This window comes from Macrotis lagotis, chromosome 4 (assembly GCF_037893015.1).
Source record: "Macrotis lagotis isolate mMagLag1 chromosome 4, bilby.v1.9.chrom.fasta, whole genome shotgun sequence".
Taxonomy (NCBI): Eukaryota; Metazoa; Chordata; class Mammalia; order Peramelemorphia; family Peramelidae; genus Macrotis; species Macrotis lagotis.
In genome coordinates, this window is record NC_133661.1 from 19284836 (window position 1) to 19300414 (window position 15579).

A 15579-nucleotide genomic window follows, 5' to 3' on the forward strand; every position below is an offset into this window, starting at 1 on the left:
CACAACCTTGAGAGATCTTTAGCAATATTTCTGAAGGTTCTGAAACTTTGTTACTTATGTCTTCATTCAATATAAAATGATGAGAGTTCTGTCTAAACCATTTTATAAAAAGAAATATGTTTTATTTCTACACTCATGCATTTCAATTGCAAGCCTCCTGGAACCAGTCCTCTAAAGGACAGGACTCTTGATGAGTAAGATTTACAAAGTAAGAGAAAATGAAGCTGACACGGTAAATATTCCGGATGAGTAACTTGGGAGTAATTGGGGTCTCAGCAAAGAAATTCCCTCCCGACCAATGCAGATCAGCAACTATTCTCAGCAATTTTGAATCTGGGAGAGTTTCCCTGGACATTGCCAAGAGAAGAAACTTGCCCAGGATCACAGAACCAAGATGTGAAGAGGAAGACCTGAAACCCTGGGGTTCATGGTTCCCTGAAAGGATTTCTGATGCTTATAGCAATCATGCTATGGTTGCACAATGGTTAGAGCACTGATCTTGGAGTCAGAAGAATAGGAGTTTGAATCCAGCCTCAGACACTTGACACTTCCTAGCTGTGTGACCTTAGGCAAGTCACTTCACCCTGATTGCCTCACATCCAGAGTCATCTCCAGTCATCCTGATTTATTTCTAGCCACCGGACCCAGAAGGCTCTAGAGGAGAAACTGAGGCTGGCGACTTAGCATGGCGCCCCCCCCCCCGACTCAAATCCAATTCATGTACTTGTCATGGCATTACCTCCCTGATGTCATGGTCTTCTTCTAAAAAAATGAAAGCACTATTATGATCAAATATTCTCCATGACACCCCTCACTGGAAAGGGTGCCTTTGATCATGTTTCAGTGGGGTCCCTGAGGAGTTGTTCTGCCAAGCCTGGGTTACCTTCATAGGTAAGATGATTTAACCAAATTTCTATAATGGCTCTACTTCACGCCATGGCTTGTTCCATGAGGAATCTAGATTTTGGGCAGGAGCACCTAGAAGGAATTTTTAGCCTCTTCTGGGTCCTGGATCCCTTTGACCATCTGGTGAAAAATCTGGAACCCTTCTATAAAAAGCATAAAATAAAACAAAGGATTATAAAGGGAAACAAACACATTGAAATTTTCTTTCCAAAGGGTTTTAAAAGCCAAGGCACAGATCCCAGGCTAAGAGTCCAGGATCTAATTCAATCTCACCATTTTATGAACAAGAAAATTAAATCCCAAAGAGAGCAGGTGACTTGCCCGGGATCACATGGAACAGTAGGGAGCAAGGCTGAGATTTTAGGCAAGAACTTGTGACTCTTATTCAATGTTCTACACATCCTCTAAAAGTGAGAAGACCCTCTTTTGACCAGAAACCTTGAGGGCCTTCCCCTCCCATGTTGATTTTTTTTCCCGACTATAAAAAGAGACTCTTCTTGCTTCTTTTCTTTCTTACCAGCCTTAATCACTTAAAACCCCCCGGGCTAAGAGCCCTCTCAGCAAATTTTTTTGGAAGTGGTCATTCTTGGTCCCTGCCTCATCTCTCTCTCTTACCTAACCTCAATGACTGGATGGCATTGCCTCCCTGACCTGGGAAAGACCAGTTTTAAAAGACCATCATCTCCCACTACATCCAGGGCCATCTCCAGTTGTCCTGATCCCTATCTGGCCACTGGATCCAGAAAGTTCCAATGGAGAGAATAGACTGGTGACTTTATCCAGCCCCCCACCACCACCACTTAAATCCAATTCATGGATATGCCATGGCATCAACTCCCTGATGTGATGCTCTTCTTTGGGAACAACAAACAACAACAAAAAATATTAGAATGGAAGAATTCGCATTCAGGTCTGCTGACTCCTAGGTTAGCATTTCACATGACAACAGACTTGGGGTGAGGGGAGAAGAGTCTTCTGACTCCAGAAGCTAAAACTGCTAAATAAGGACCAAGTTTTTGGATAAAACAGAACTTCAGGGACAGAGTATATAGAAAGGTACAAATAATGTGGCTGTTGTTGCTTTTCAATTCCATTGGAACTCCAGGGATATCTTTGCTAATATGCTCTTTTATCGAGGTTTGCTCCGCATTATTCACCAATCCCCAAAAGAGACGTCTTTGAATGGAAAGCTGTTCACTCAAAAGAAGGTTTTGTTTTTACAGTTGAATGATCATTATTCCTACCTCCCTTGGCCTATATACACTATGACTGGTATATGTTTTTGCATGTGAACAAGGCAACATCTTTTAAAATGAACCTCCATGCAATTACTAGAACAATTGGAGCAATGGACCATTAGTGACTCTGATGGTGGATCCCACGTCCTTTCTGTTCCCAAGAGATCATTAACAAAATTAATTTTACATTTATGCCAAGGAGTAATGGAATCAACAGCCCTACATTAAGGTGGTAACGAGATTTTAATCATCAGTAAAAACTTATTAGAGGAATGTCTGCCTCATCAACTTCGGTCCCAAAATAACGAGTTATTGCTTATGATCATTAAGAATAAATAAGCATATCGTGTAAAATTGGATTATTTTATAACTTCAATTTATTGAGTTCTTTAATCAATAAATTAAATATGAGAAATGTGATTCTTGGTCCAGTAAGACAATAGTCTAAATAGTCTACTATTTCAGAAGTGGCCACATGCCTATGGATCACTTGGGGTAAATGGATGGCTCTTGGTTTCAAAAGCTACCACAAATTATTGTGATTTGTCATCCCCAGATGTTAATGGCAAGGCAATCAGATTTCCAAACAGAGCATTCTGTGTGTGTGTGTGTGTGTGTGTGTGTGTGTGTGTGTGTGTGCTTCCTTTAAGCGGGGGGACTTGACTGGGAGTGGGAGAAATGGAGAACCAGGGATTGTAATATAAGGTTTATTTCTGTTACAATATGCCAAGGTCCCTATTAGTAAGGATATTAGGTCTGAGATGACTTGAGCAGAATGGTCTAATGAGGCAAAGAATGGAAGCAAGCCAGCACTAACTCGTTGTTGACATCTCTACAGCTGGAGCCGTCACTAAGGCTTCCTTATCTACATAAGAATTCTAGCAACTCTGGGCTGGCCACTGACGTCACCCACTGGCCCTGCCTTCTCCGGAGAATTAGTGAGAATAACAATAATATTGATAGTTAATGGATAGAATGAGTTAAGGGTTATAAGGAACTGTGCGCACTCAGGGGGATGTGGGAGTTCCTCTTAGCAGATGACTCAAGATCAAGCAACTAATTGTATGATATGATGATGATGATGATGTGCCTTGTACCAATCTAAGTGAATTAAAAATATTAGCTCATTTAATCCTCAAGCAACCTTGGGAGGTGGGCACTTTATTATTCCTATTTTAAGCTAAGTAATTTGGCTAAGGTGACATAGGCAGTAGATAGCTGAGGCTAGATTTGAATTCAGGTCTTTCTGACTCTAAGGAAAGAGAGAGAGAGAGAGAGAGAGAGAGAGAGAGAGAGAGAGAAGGAGAGAAGGAGACAAATAGAAAGACAGAGAGAAAGAGAAGGAGAGACAGAGACAAATAGAGAGAGAGGGAGAGAGAGACAGAGACAGAGATAGAATACAGAGCAGTTATTGATTGAATGCAGAAAACAGGAATAAAATATTAGGACATAAGGAGAAACAAAGATGCAACCAACAGAGTACTAACTCTGGAATCGGAGGACATGGGTTTCCATTTCAATTTTGATGTTGATAACCTATATGGCTATGGACAAGTTATGTAGTTTAACTCCTATGGGTCTCAGTTTCCTCAGCTGCAAAATGAGGTTGGACAAGATAGCCTCTAAGATCTCTTCCAGCTCAAAATGAATGATGCATTGAGTGTGAACCAGAGATTGCTTCCAGATGTAGACCCCTCCCCACTTACACTGTGTATGCAGAGTGGAGGCATCCCTGGCTGTGTTGGGTCTGGCCATTATGTACCTGGCTCCTGAGATTCCTTCAATCAGCAGCATCAATATTCCAGGTACTGGGGTGACAGGCACAAAGAGATAGGAAATATCTGATTGACTCAGGTCTGATCTCCAGTAATCTCTGCATGGGAAAAAAAAAGATGATGGTGGTCCCCACAAATCCAGATCAGATTATTAGCAAGTGGTTAAGCATGTGAGAGGTAGGTCCATAACACACAATTGTTCCTTAGAGACCAGATGCTACTGAAACAAAATGTCTCTTTAAATCTTTAAAAATATAAGAGTTCTAAAATTCTCCAAGACTATTGTCTCAGCTCTATCACTGCAGTGTCTACCTATCCTTATTATAAATGATGCAAAGACTCAACTCTGAATGCTTTACTGTAAATCATGATTTTAAATGATTATCTGGCTGCTTTTCTAAACTTCGGTACATAATACCAGTCACCACTGATGGGTGATTAAACTTACAAGTTAAATGTTGGATTTAAAAAAACAAACGAAGGAGAAAAAAATAACTTGTCATCTGATTTATTATTAATTCTCAATAGTCCTACATTAAATAATCATATAAATAAATGTTCTTAATTAAATAAAATGCCTTTCAGTCTTTTTTGCTGAACTCTCGTCCAGCTTTTTCCTCATGGCAATCACTTTATCTCATTTGAAAGTGGGTCGTAAGTACAGATGAAAGTCAGCAACCCAGCAATTTCTAACTAGAATTAGAAAATGAATCACTCCAACTTACCCAGTCACCCCTCCAAAGCCTCTTCCCCCCAATTTTCCATGACTTCTCAAAGGAATATCATCCTTCACTATAACCTTCATGGCTCTCAATCTGAAGTTTGGAACATTGGATATGAGAAGTAGCAGCGCCCCGGCACATGGTGGATGCTTAATTGGGGAGAATGCAAAGAACTAAATCCAATTTCTATTCTCTGTAAACATCATTTTCATACTATTAAGGATACAAAAATATACGGATTACTTTAACAGACCTCCTTAATATACACAGTCCCTCCAATGGCACTTATCACTACCCAACTATACTTCATCTTATCATCATCATCATCATCCTCATCAAAAGGAATATATAAATATATATATTTGGGTTGGAAACACAAAGGCAAAAGCAGGTTCTCTTTGCCTTACAATCTAATGGGAGAGACAAGAAGAAAGCAGCTAGATGACTTTTTCCCCCATGTCCTTCCATAAATCCTCCATAGGGTCTACCTATTATGGTGGGGACCTTCTTTAGGGGTCCCTTTAAATACTGTGAGTATTAGCATTCCTCCAGTCATATGTCAAGTCATTGATCTTTGAATAAGAAGCCCACATTTAAGATATCATCAATTAAATTAACCTTCTAAAGCTATTTATCCCTTTTCCTGTCTCTATCACTATTGGATTAACAGAAGACCACAAAAGGCTAAATGCAATAACATTTTTTTGTTCCATCATAGATTATCAAAGCCAAAGATGAAGAGATGAACAAGTACTCCACCCTTACCTCCAATGGTCTTCGGAAAGAAGATATGCTCCTCTATCTTCCAGGCCCTTACACAAAGCCTTCCAGAATGGTAGAGGGAGCAGGTATTGGAGCATTGCTCCAAAGGCCTAACTTTCAAAAATCTAGAGCCCCCTCCACCCTACAATGGAGAGTAATAAAAACATTTTTGTGGAACAACAAGAAATACAACAAAGGCAAGACCTTTGGCCAAAGAAGAAAAATAGGGAGCCATAGAGAATATCCGGCAGTGACTTGGTGAATCTCGGATTAAGGGGCTATCAGTCTTGCAGCAGCAGTATGCAACATGGATGACAGGGAGAGAGAGATTAGAATCCAGTAATCTAAGGTAATTTTTTGAAATATTATCAGGTAAACTAAGAAACTGGTCCTTTGATTCACAAACCACATCTCCAAGTTTGAGATAAGGATAACCAGAACTAGTGAGGTAAGAATAGAAAGATATACATCCTTTGAAAAATTAAAAAGAATTCATTATTAAGCTACTGTACCATAAATTTGTTGGAGACTAGTCCTGGCACTGGTCAAAAAAGAACCAATAAAGACCTGCTATCGTACCTAATCAAAGGGAAAATTGGGAGGATATTTAATGGGGATCACGAAATACATGTAAGAGAAAATGACTAGCTTAGTAGATGCCTAGAAATCTATCTAAATGACCGAATTCCTCCACATAATCCTGTTTCCCTTCTCCATCAGGATGCTCTCCCTCCCTTTAAGGAAAACGCCCAATTCTAACTTCACTAAATTGGAATTTATGGCTTAACTTGGGCTGGTTTATGTGATCCATGACTGATCAACAAGAATTTATCAGTTGCCTGCTGTATACCAAAGGTAGTTTAGTTTAATGGTGAGTAAAGAGATTCTATGACCTGGATGCAGAAAGACCTGAGTTCAAATTTGTCCTCAGATACTTACTAGGCTGGGTGATCTTGGGCGAGTCATTTAAGCTCTGTTTGTTTCAATTTCCTCTTCTGTAAGATGGTAATGATAATAGCATTTAGAGAATTATCGCAAGGATCAAGTGTGACAATGACTTGTAAAAGCACTGGACTTAGAACCTGGACCATAGTATATATAAATTTTATATAAATATATAAATTTTATATATAAATTTTAGTTGCAGTTATTACCATCATCATCATCATTATTATTACTGTCCCTGTTTTCATCATCATCATCATCATCATACTTGTCCTCCTCAGGTACTGTGCTAGACGTTGGATTTGCAGAGATAGGAATGCAACCTTCTCCGCCCTCCTTTCCCAACTCCATCTCTTAGAATCTCTCTTTTCCTACCTGACTCAACTGGGCTATGACCTTCCACAGGAAGCACTTCCTGATCAATCCCCCATACCTAAACCCACGAGTACCCTCCCTCCCCAAATTACTTTATATTTATTTTGCACATGTCACAAATATTCTGGAAAGTCCCTGGCAGGTTGCCTTGTGAGAGAAGCTAATTAGCTAAAGCCCCTCAAAGTTGTAGCTTTGTCCTCCTAGGAAAACAAATGAAACGACCAGTTTGTGGCCCTATGACTGGAACAAATCACCTGGATTTGAGTTCAAATTTAGTCTCAGATAGTTTCTAGCTGTATGACCCTTGGCAAGTCAATTAACTTTCTATTTGTTTGGTTACTCATCTGTAAAATGGGGATAAAAATATGTCCCTTGTAGGTTTGTTATGAGGATAAAATGAAATTCTATTTGACAGTGTCTGGTTCACAGTAAACATTTAATAAATGTTTGTGGACTTCCATCCTTCCAGCCCAACATGGGATCAGAACTGGAAGCTGGAGTTTTTCTAATGGTATGGCAGTTTTTCAGCCTCTCTGGAAACACACACTGGAAGAGTTAGAGAGAAAGAACAATCAAGGCAGCAATAGCAGCCACAGCACCAGAGGAAAGACCCTTCCAGGGAGAGTGATTCTAGGGTCTTTTCCTGCCTTAACAACATTTAGCCTCTTTTTTTTGTTTGTTTTTGCAAGGCAGAGGGGCCAAGTGATTTTCCCAAGGTCACAGTTAGGTAATTGTTTTGTGTCTGATGTAGGATTTGAACTCAGGTCCTCCTGACTCCAAGGCTGGTGTTCTATCGACTGGGCCCCCAGCTGCCCCAGCACTTAGCTTCTTGAAAGAATCCGACAAGAAGTGTTAGTCAAAGAAAGTAGAACAATGGGAATTTGCCCCATTCCCTCTCTTATTGTTTCTCTGCAAGCTTAAAATTGGAACAATAACTTTCTAGAAAAAAAAAATAATTTTAATCTTGACTTGAGTTGGCCTTTTTGCTATAAAAAGAATGGGGGGGGGCGACTAGATGGTGCAGTGGATAAAGCACTGGCCCTGGAGTCAGGAGGACCTGGATTCAAATCCGGCCTCAGACACTTAATAATTACCTAGCTGTGTGGCCTTGGGCAAGCCACTTAACCACACTGCCTTGCAAAAAAAAAAAAACTTAAAAAAAAGTAATACGGAGGAGGTGCCACAGGAAGTGGACATGGCCCTTGGGCCCTCCAGGGCTGTAACTTGAGTTGCCCTCAACCCCTTGTCCTTGTCTTCTATGAAATTCCAACCCTCTGCCCCTTCTCTGGTTCCCTCAGTCCTCCTGCCCCAAAACTTTGTAGGATCCATAGCCTGGCAGCTAGGTTGATTAGGAAGGGAGAGGAAGGCTGGGAGGCCATGGTCTCAATGGTCTCTCTCTCTCTCTCTCTCTCTCTCTCTCTCTCTCTCTCTCTCTCTCTCTCTCTCTCTCTCTCTCTCTCTCTCTCTGTCTCTAAGTCCACCTGAACCCTGTCTCCCCAGCCTAGCAGCCTCAAGGCTCTATCATGGCAGAATCTTGTCATCTTTAGGCATCCTGAACCCCTTGCAATTTTTACAGCCCAAGATTCCTGAGATTCTGAGAATCCCATAGAGAAGGAGACATTATCTCTTCACCCCAGAAGATTCCTTCCCCAGTTTTCTTTCCACAGAACCATGCTGAACAATGATCCAGAAGGAATTTCTGGGACTAGATCTGTTCCATATCCTGCCGCTTTCTGGCAGAAAACTCTGCCTTAGAAAATTCTAAGGGGCAACTAGGTGGCACAGATGATAGAGTCCTGACCCTGGAGTCTAGAGGACCTGAGTTCAAATCCAACCTCAGACACTTAATAATTACCTAGCTGTGTGACCTTAGGCAAGTCATTTAACCCCACTAGCTTGCAAAAAAGAAAAAGAAAATGTTAAGATCACTTGGCCACCACTAGGCTCTCTAAAAGATCTCTTGCCCTCTTTCCCTTCCCCCTTTGGGGTGAGATGGCATGAGGGGATGGGTAAGAAGAAGGTCAAGGCCTCATAATTACTATTGGATCTAAAGAAAGATACCTTAATTCAACCTGGTTGAGATAAATCTCTATTTTTCTTGAGAAAATCCATGGGGGGATATTGCTCATGGCAGACATTAAAGTCCCTGCCTCAGTAATGAAAAGATATAAAAGAGACTGTGTTCAGACTATTCATGAAAATGTAAAAGTTGGGGTAAGAGGGAGTAATGGTGTCCCAACTGGTTTTGCAAACGTAACCCAACTCCCCCATCATTACCATCAATAATGATAATTAATAATACTAATAATAATAGTAGAATAATAAAACCTGGTGCAGGAGGCTAAAGAAGGAGAAGAGCATATGAGTGGAGTAGAATTAATGCATAATTGAGAATCCAATCCAACTGGTTGGAAATGACCTTTGTGGTCTGAGAAACAAAAGGATCACCTGGGGTTCAGGGCATTAATAACCCGTATTGATAAACTTTCTTATTTTACAAAGAAGAAAAGCAACATGAAGCTGCGACTTTTATCCTATTCTAAGTTCATTTTCCCCCATATGACAAGTTAATTTGAACAATTCGCCTTCCAGAGGAAAGAGCAGAAGGGGAAGTTGAGCCCCAAGTGGGTAGAGCAAATCTGGGGCACAATTACACTTCCCCAAAGAGGTAGGGGGAGCGCTTCTTATCCAAATTGGCCCCCATAGCAAGTCTTCTGGGATAGGTGATATGTATGTGCAAATATACTCATGACAAGGGGCAGCTAGGTAGCCCAATGGAGAGAGCACTGGCCTTGGAGTCAGGAGGGCAGGAGTTCAAATCCAGCCTCAGACACTTTGAAGCCGTGTGATCTTGGGTAAGTCACATAACCCTGATTGCCTCCCATCCAGAGCCATCTCCAGGCGTCCTGATTCCTATCTGGCCACTGGACCCAGAAGACTCTGGAGGAGAAAGTGAGACTGGTGACTTAGCACAGCCCCCCCCCCCCCTTCACTCAAATGCAATTCATATGCATGTCATGGCATCACCTCCCTGTCTTGGAGAACAAAGGACAACATCATCATCATCATCATCATCATCATCATCATCCTCATCATCATCACATGACAAGATTAAAATGTTCTTAACCTTAAAAACTCATTGTTCAATACACACTCTATGAGGCATAGAGATCTATCTTACCCTAGAGGAAAAAAGGAAAGGAAAGGCATGGGAGAAAGGGGATGAGGGGGGGTAAGTGATAGGAGAGAGAGGAAAATCATGGCAAAGAATAGATACGACGCACTTCTGAGGAGGGACAAAGTGAAAGGAGAGAGAGAATAGAATAAATGAGAGTGGGGAGGAATATGATGGAGGGAAACACAGCTAGCAATTGCAACTATGGAAAAAACATTGAAGCAACTTACTGATGGACTTATGCTAAAAAGTGAGATCCATCTCAAAGGCAGAGCTGATGGCGTCTGAGTACAGACTGAAGCATACCCTTTTTTCAGAGATGACCAATTTTTGATCCTATATTTATTTGTTTACTCATTTAATATTGATACTCCGACGATTTTTTTCTTCTTATGGCCTCTGGGCTTACTGTATAACTGAAGAGCTCATACGATGATCTTTTCAGGAAAGAAGGAAGAGAATTACTGAAACTGAAGCAAAAAAAATAGCATGAAGGGAAGGAAGGAAGGAAGGAAGGAAGAAAGGAAGGAACGAATTACATGCATTTGAGATCAGTCAGCTGTTAAAAAGTAGCATTCTAGCCCTGGCGATGTGTACTGTGAAGAAGGCTGGATTTGGACCCATAGGCCCCAGATTCAAATTCTACCTCTGTCATTTTCAGCCCAAGTGATTTTGGTCTACTTAGAAATATGCCTCAATTAAAGCCCTATTATGTATCAAATACTGCACTAAGTCCTCCACACATATCTCTTTTTTCCCTCACAACAGCCCAGATGGATGGGTCCTCTTATTATTTCCATTTTACAGTTGAGGGAAATGAGGCAAACAGTGGTGAAGTGACTCAAACAGGGTCACAGAGTAGGACTCCCAGACCAGCTCCCTCTTCTTTATATCAGAGGCATCATACATTCAACCCTGGAGCTGGAAGGCTTCCAAAAGAAGTGAAGGCCAAACCAGATTAAAATATAATGAAGAAATGTTTAAGAGAGTAAATAAAATGCAATAGGACATAGCTATTATTCATTGTCACTTTCTAAGTCTATTTTGTAGCTCTAGAGATCGATTCTGTTTGAACTGAATATCACTGAATTGCCCCCCACCCACCCAGGACTGACCGAGTAATTGGATAAATGTTCACGAGGAGTTCAAAGCTAGAAATCTACTCAACTATATGATGATAACAATCATAGTAATAATAGTAATAATAATAATATTAATCTATATATCACTTTAAGGTTTTCCAAGTGCTTTGCATTTCTTTTTCACTTGGTTCTCACAACAAGCCTGTAAGATCAATGCTCTCTTCATCCATGTTTTGCATATAAGGAAACTGAGGCTCAGAGATGTTAAGTAATTTCCCATCAGTCCCACATCTCCGGGATCACCAGTTTGAAACCAAGCCCCTTGTGCCACCTAGCTATCAAATGTTGGTTCCAAAGATCTTTTCCCCTATGGAACCTTCCAAAGCAGGGGTTTGGAACAGTCCAGATTCTGGGCAAAGGAAAAAAAAAAATCTTCCCCATCTCTCACCATTGTCAGGGTACCTGGGAAGGAATGGCCTCAATGATAATTCTGCCCAGTGAATTTAAAGGGATTTGGAAGGGTGCTCTATGGCAATGTGGCACATAGGAGATAACTGAGCAGAAAGGGCACCAGAGTAGAAAGGAGCATCAGAGGAGAGCCTGGCTTTCAGTAGGAGACTGCAGAGAGGTGAAAGCTTCCGCCAGGAAGGTCCTGGCCCTCTCTGGTCACTAGGCTGTGTTTTCAGACACTTGCCTAAGGGAGGTTTGGTGACAAAGCCACTGCTGCCCCCGACAATAGTTCTCAATGGGAAATGAGGAAGGATGAGACATCAGACTCTGGAGCAGTTTCTCTGAGTCATGGCACTAGACTCTGTTCCCAGAGGAAAGCCCTGGGGCAGACAAAAAGCATCCTTCCTCACAGGAGAAAGGGAAAAGGCAACAAAAGACTGGGCAGGAAGGAAAGAGGGGAGTTTCTCTGCATGGAGAGCCCCCTTTTTTCTTTTTTTTTCTTTTTTTTTAGGTCTTTGCAAGGCAAACAGGGTTAAGTGGCTTGCCCAAGGCCACACAGCTAGGTAATTATTAAGTGTCTAAGGCCGGATTTGAACCCAGGTACTCCTGACTCCAGGGCCGGTGCTCTATCCACTGTGCCACCTAGCTGCCCAAGCCCTCTTTTTTCAATCTATCCACCAATCATTTATTGAACACTTGCTGCTCTTTTTTATCCAGATTTTACATGTAAGGAAACTGAGGCTCAAACCTAGATTTTAAACCCTACATTCTTTTTATTTCATTCAACGCACATTATGTGCTTAGAAACTTCACTTAGACACAAGAGATACAGAGACAGACCATGAAACAGGTTCAGCCCTGGAGCAACTGGAGTGGAGCCAAGGGGAAACAGTAAGATAAGCAAACACAAAATAGAAAACTGTAACCCACCAGAGAAGTGTTCAAAAGCTCAGGGCTTACAAAAACCTTGGTCCAGTCTCAAATCATTATCTCTCTGCCTCATTATTGCCCTCATTTAAAGTTTATTTCTGGAAAAACGTCAAAATATAGTTCATATCTATGATTCCACTGAAAAAGTAACAAAGCCCCTAGCTCTCGTACAAGCATTCGAGTTAACAAGTGCATCACGGTACAAAATAGTCTTTATTATATCCCACATAAAATGCTCAGAATGCAAAGTATTCACAGGAGCCCTTCAGTGAATGTAGACAACATGTAAAGAGAAATGAGTAAGTCATTACTATGATTTGTGATTTTCATTGGTGAAATTCTATGAAATCCTCCATCGACACAGATAGCAACCCCTTTGTGTCTAAGTGGATAATTGTTTCCAGAGTTGCTGCAGCCAAAAAACCAAAACTGCTCTCACCTATCAGCTCAGTTCAAGAAGAGTCACTTTTATGTTGGACAAACACAGGATAAGATGATCCAAAGCCGAAGTCAGAAGGTCTGCTCCAGAAGGATAAATACTGTATACAGGGGAGAGTCGAGTCGAGTGAAGAAAAACAGTGAAAACCACCCAGTGTCAATCAATCCAAGAGGAAGAAGGAGGACTTCGTAGAAAGTCATAGTGGAGGAGCAGTTAGGTGGCGTGATGGATAGAGCACTGGCCTAGAAGTCGAGGACCTGAGTGCAAATCCAGACTCAAACACTTAATTATTGCCTAGCTGTGTGACCTTGGGCAAGTCACTTTTAACTCCATTGCCTTGCAAAAAAAAAACAAAAATAATGTCAGAATGGAAATGCAAAGAGATTTGAGCTGGAACCAAGAAAATTGCTTTCAGCAGCTTTGGAAATAGTTTAAATGAAGTTGAAGAAGTTTGGGACAGTTGGGTGGCATGTGGAAAGAGCACCAGTCCTAGAGTCAGGAGGTCCTGAGTTCAAATCCATCCTCAGACATTTGATACTTGATGGCTGAGTGACCTTGGGCAAGTCACTTAGCCCCATTGCCTTGTCAAAATAAAAAAAAAGTTACATAATCATCATCAGAAGAAAGGATAGAGGGGTGGCTAGGTGGCACAGTGGATAGAGCACTGGCCCTGGAGTCAGGAGGACCTGAGTTCTAATCTGGCCTCAGACACTTACCAATTACCTAGCTGTGTGACCTTGGGCAAGTCACTTAACCCCATTGCCTTGCAAAAACCTAAAAAAAAAAAGGATAGAAACTTGACTGGTCTTAGACTTAGAACATCATGACCTAGGATTCAAGCTCATAGCTGACATGAAGGAGGAATAAGAAATCACAATAGAAGAATGCCCTGGAAGAGCTGAACAACAAAAAGTAATGGAACCAGAAGTCCATATTTATTTTTTTTTCACAGTAAAAGGCTGGAGGAAGTCTCCCTTTATCTCTGGGGCCTTTCTGGAGGTCATTGCATAAAGTCAGACAGTTTGAAGAAAGAAAATAATGAGGGACAGCTAAGTGGCACAGTGGATAGAGCACAGGCCCTGGAGTCAGGAGTACCTGGGTTCAAATCCGGTCTCAGACACTTAATAATTACCTAGCTGTGTGGCCTTGGGCAAGCCACTTAACCCCATTGCCTTGCAAAAACCTAAAAAAAAAACCAACAAAAGAAAACAAAACAGAAAGAAAATAATGAGGAGGGCATACCGAATTTTATATCTCAAAATCCATCAAGTCTAACCAAGAACTGAACAATGAGTCCCTGTGAAACATCCCTGACCAAAGTTCATCCTCTGAGACCTTAGCAAAGTCAAGCCACAGTATCTGGCATGGGCACAGTGGTGCCAAAGATGATAAAGTTTATCATACTTATGATGAGTGGAGGTAAATGGGGTCAAGATATCATGAGCCAGTCTGAAGAAAGAACCCAACTGAGTTCCAAGTTGCAGAGACTATAACTGTGTTGGCAGTATGGTATGGACTGGCCAAGAACCCTGCACTTGGAGCCAGGAGAACTGGGTTCCAGTCTCCAATCTTCCACTAACTTGTGAATAACTCTAGATGCCTCATCACTTCTCTAGACCTCAGTGTTAAATTGAGGGAATTAATCTGTTTGGCTTGTTGGTTGATTGGGTGGGTGGGTGGTCGGTTGGTTGGGTGGATGGGTGCTAAGTTCTTGTCCTTCAGTATCAAAGAAGACCAAAACAACATCACTACACTATAGACGAGTTACAGTGTGTCTGACAGTGGCTGATCAGACCAATACAAGCTCAGAATGCTCCACCGCAGGCTGGGCACAAATAATCCATGTGAACCCCTGGGGTGGGTACACTAAACTCATGCAACCTCACATTTCCTATGAGCCGCCTCCATTCTGCCATGCTCAGAACAGAGCACCCTCTCCAACGAGGGCACGCCGTGCTGGATAGTCCTGTGCCAGTGTCTCCCATGCTGCACAATCAATTCCAAAGTTCTTGAGAGAGACCTTCAGAGTGTCCCTATATCCCTAGGGACCAGACTATTTCTAAGGTCCTTTCCAGTTCAAATACTAAGTGGGATTTACATATGCCTTTAAAATTAAGAAACCATCTTCATCTATCATCCCATTTGGTCCAATTATCCTCTGAGCTAGCTGCTATAAAAAAAGCTGAGATTCAGAGACATTAAAAGACTTGATGGTATTCTCATAGCTGGGAAGGCTTACAAGCAGGATTCGGGCCCAAGTGTTCTTCTTCTCCCCAAGTGTGACATGCTGCCCATGATACTAGGGTGCCTTGCAACATTCGCTGGTTCTATCAACCCAGAACTATCTCCACTACGCAAGACACTTCCCAAACCCAAAGCAGCTGATGTGGTAGGACTGCTCTGCCATTCTCGGCCCCGGCCCTTTGGTTGCTTCACCATTCTGTAGCCCCAGCCAGACTCTCGGGATAGGGCCCTTTCCCACCCTCTTGCTGACAGCTGATGCTGATTTGACAAATCAATGTGTGGCCGAACCGGACTGGCCCTTGAGATTGCTGACCCACCCATTCTTGTCTCAACCCAGTGTGGAAATATTTTCTAAAAACTGAACCAGAGCAGCTAACCTTCTCTCGGACACATCCTGGGAGACTCTAAGAGGGTAATGAAATGTGGAAGAGGGTGACAGCTGAGAAGAAACCTTTCAAATATTACTAACCTCCTAAAAGAAACTAGTGAAACCCAAGAAATGTGTCCTGCGAAACTCTCCCGATTCATTCCAATTC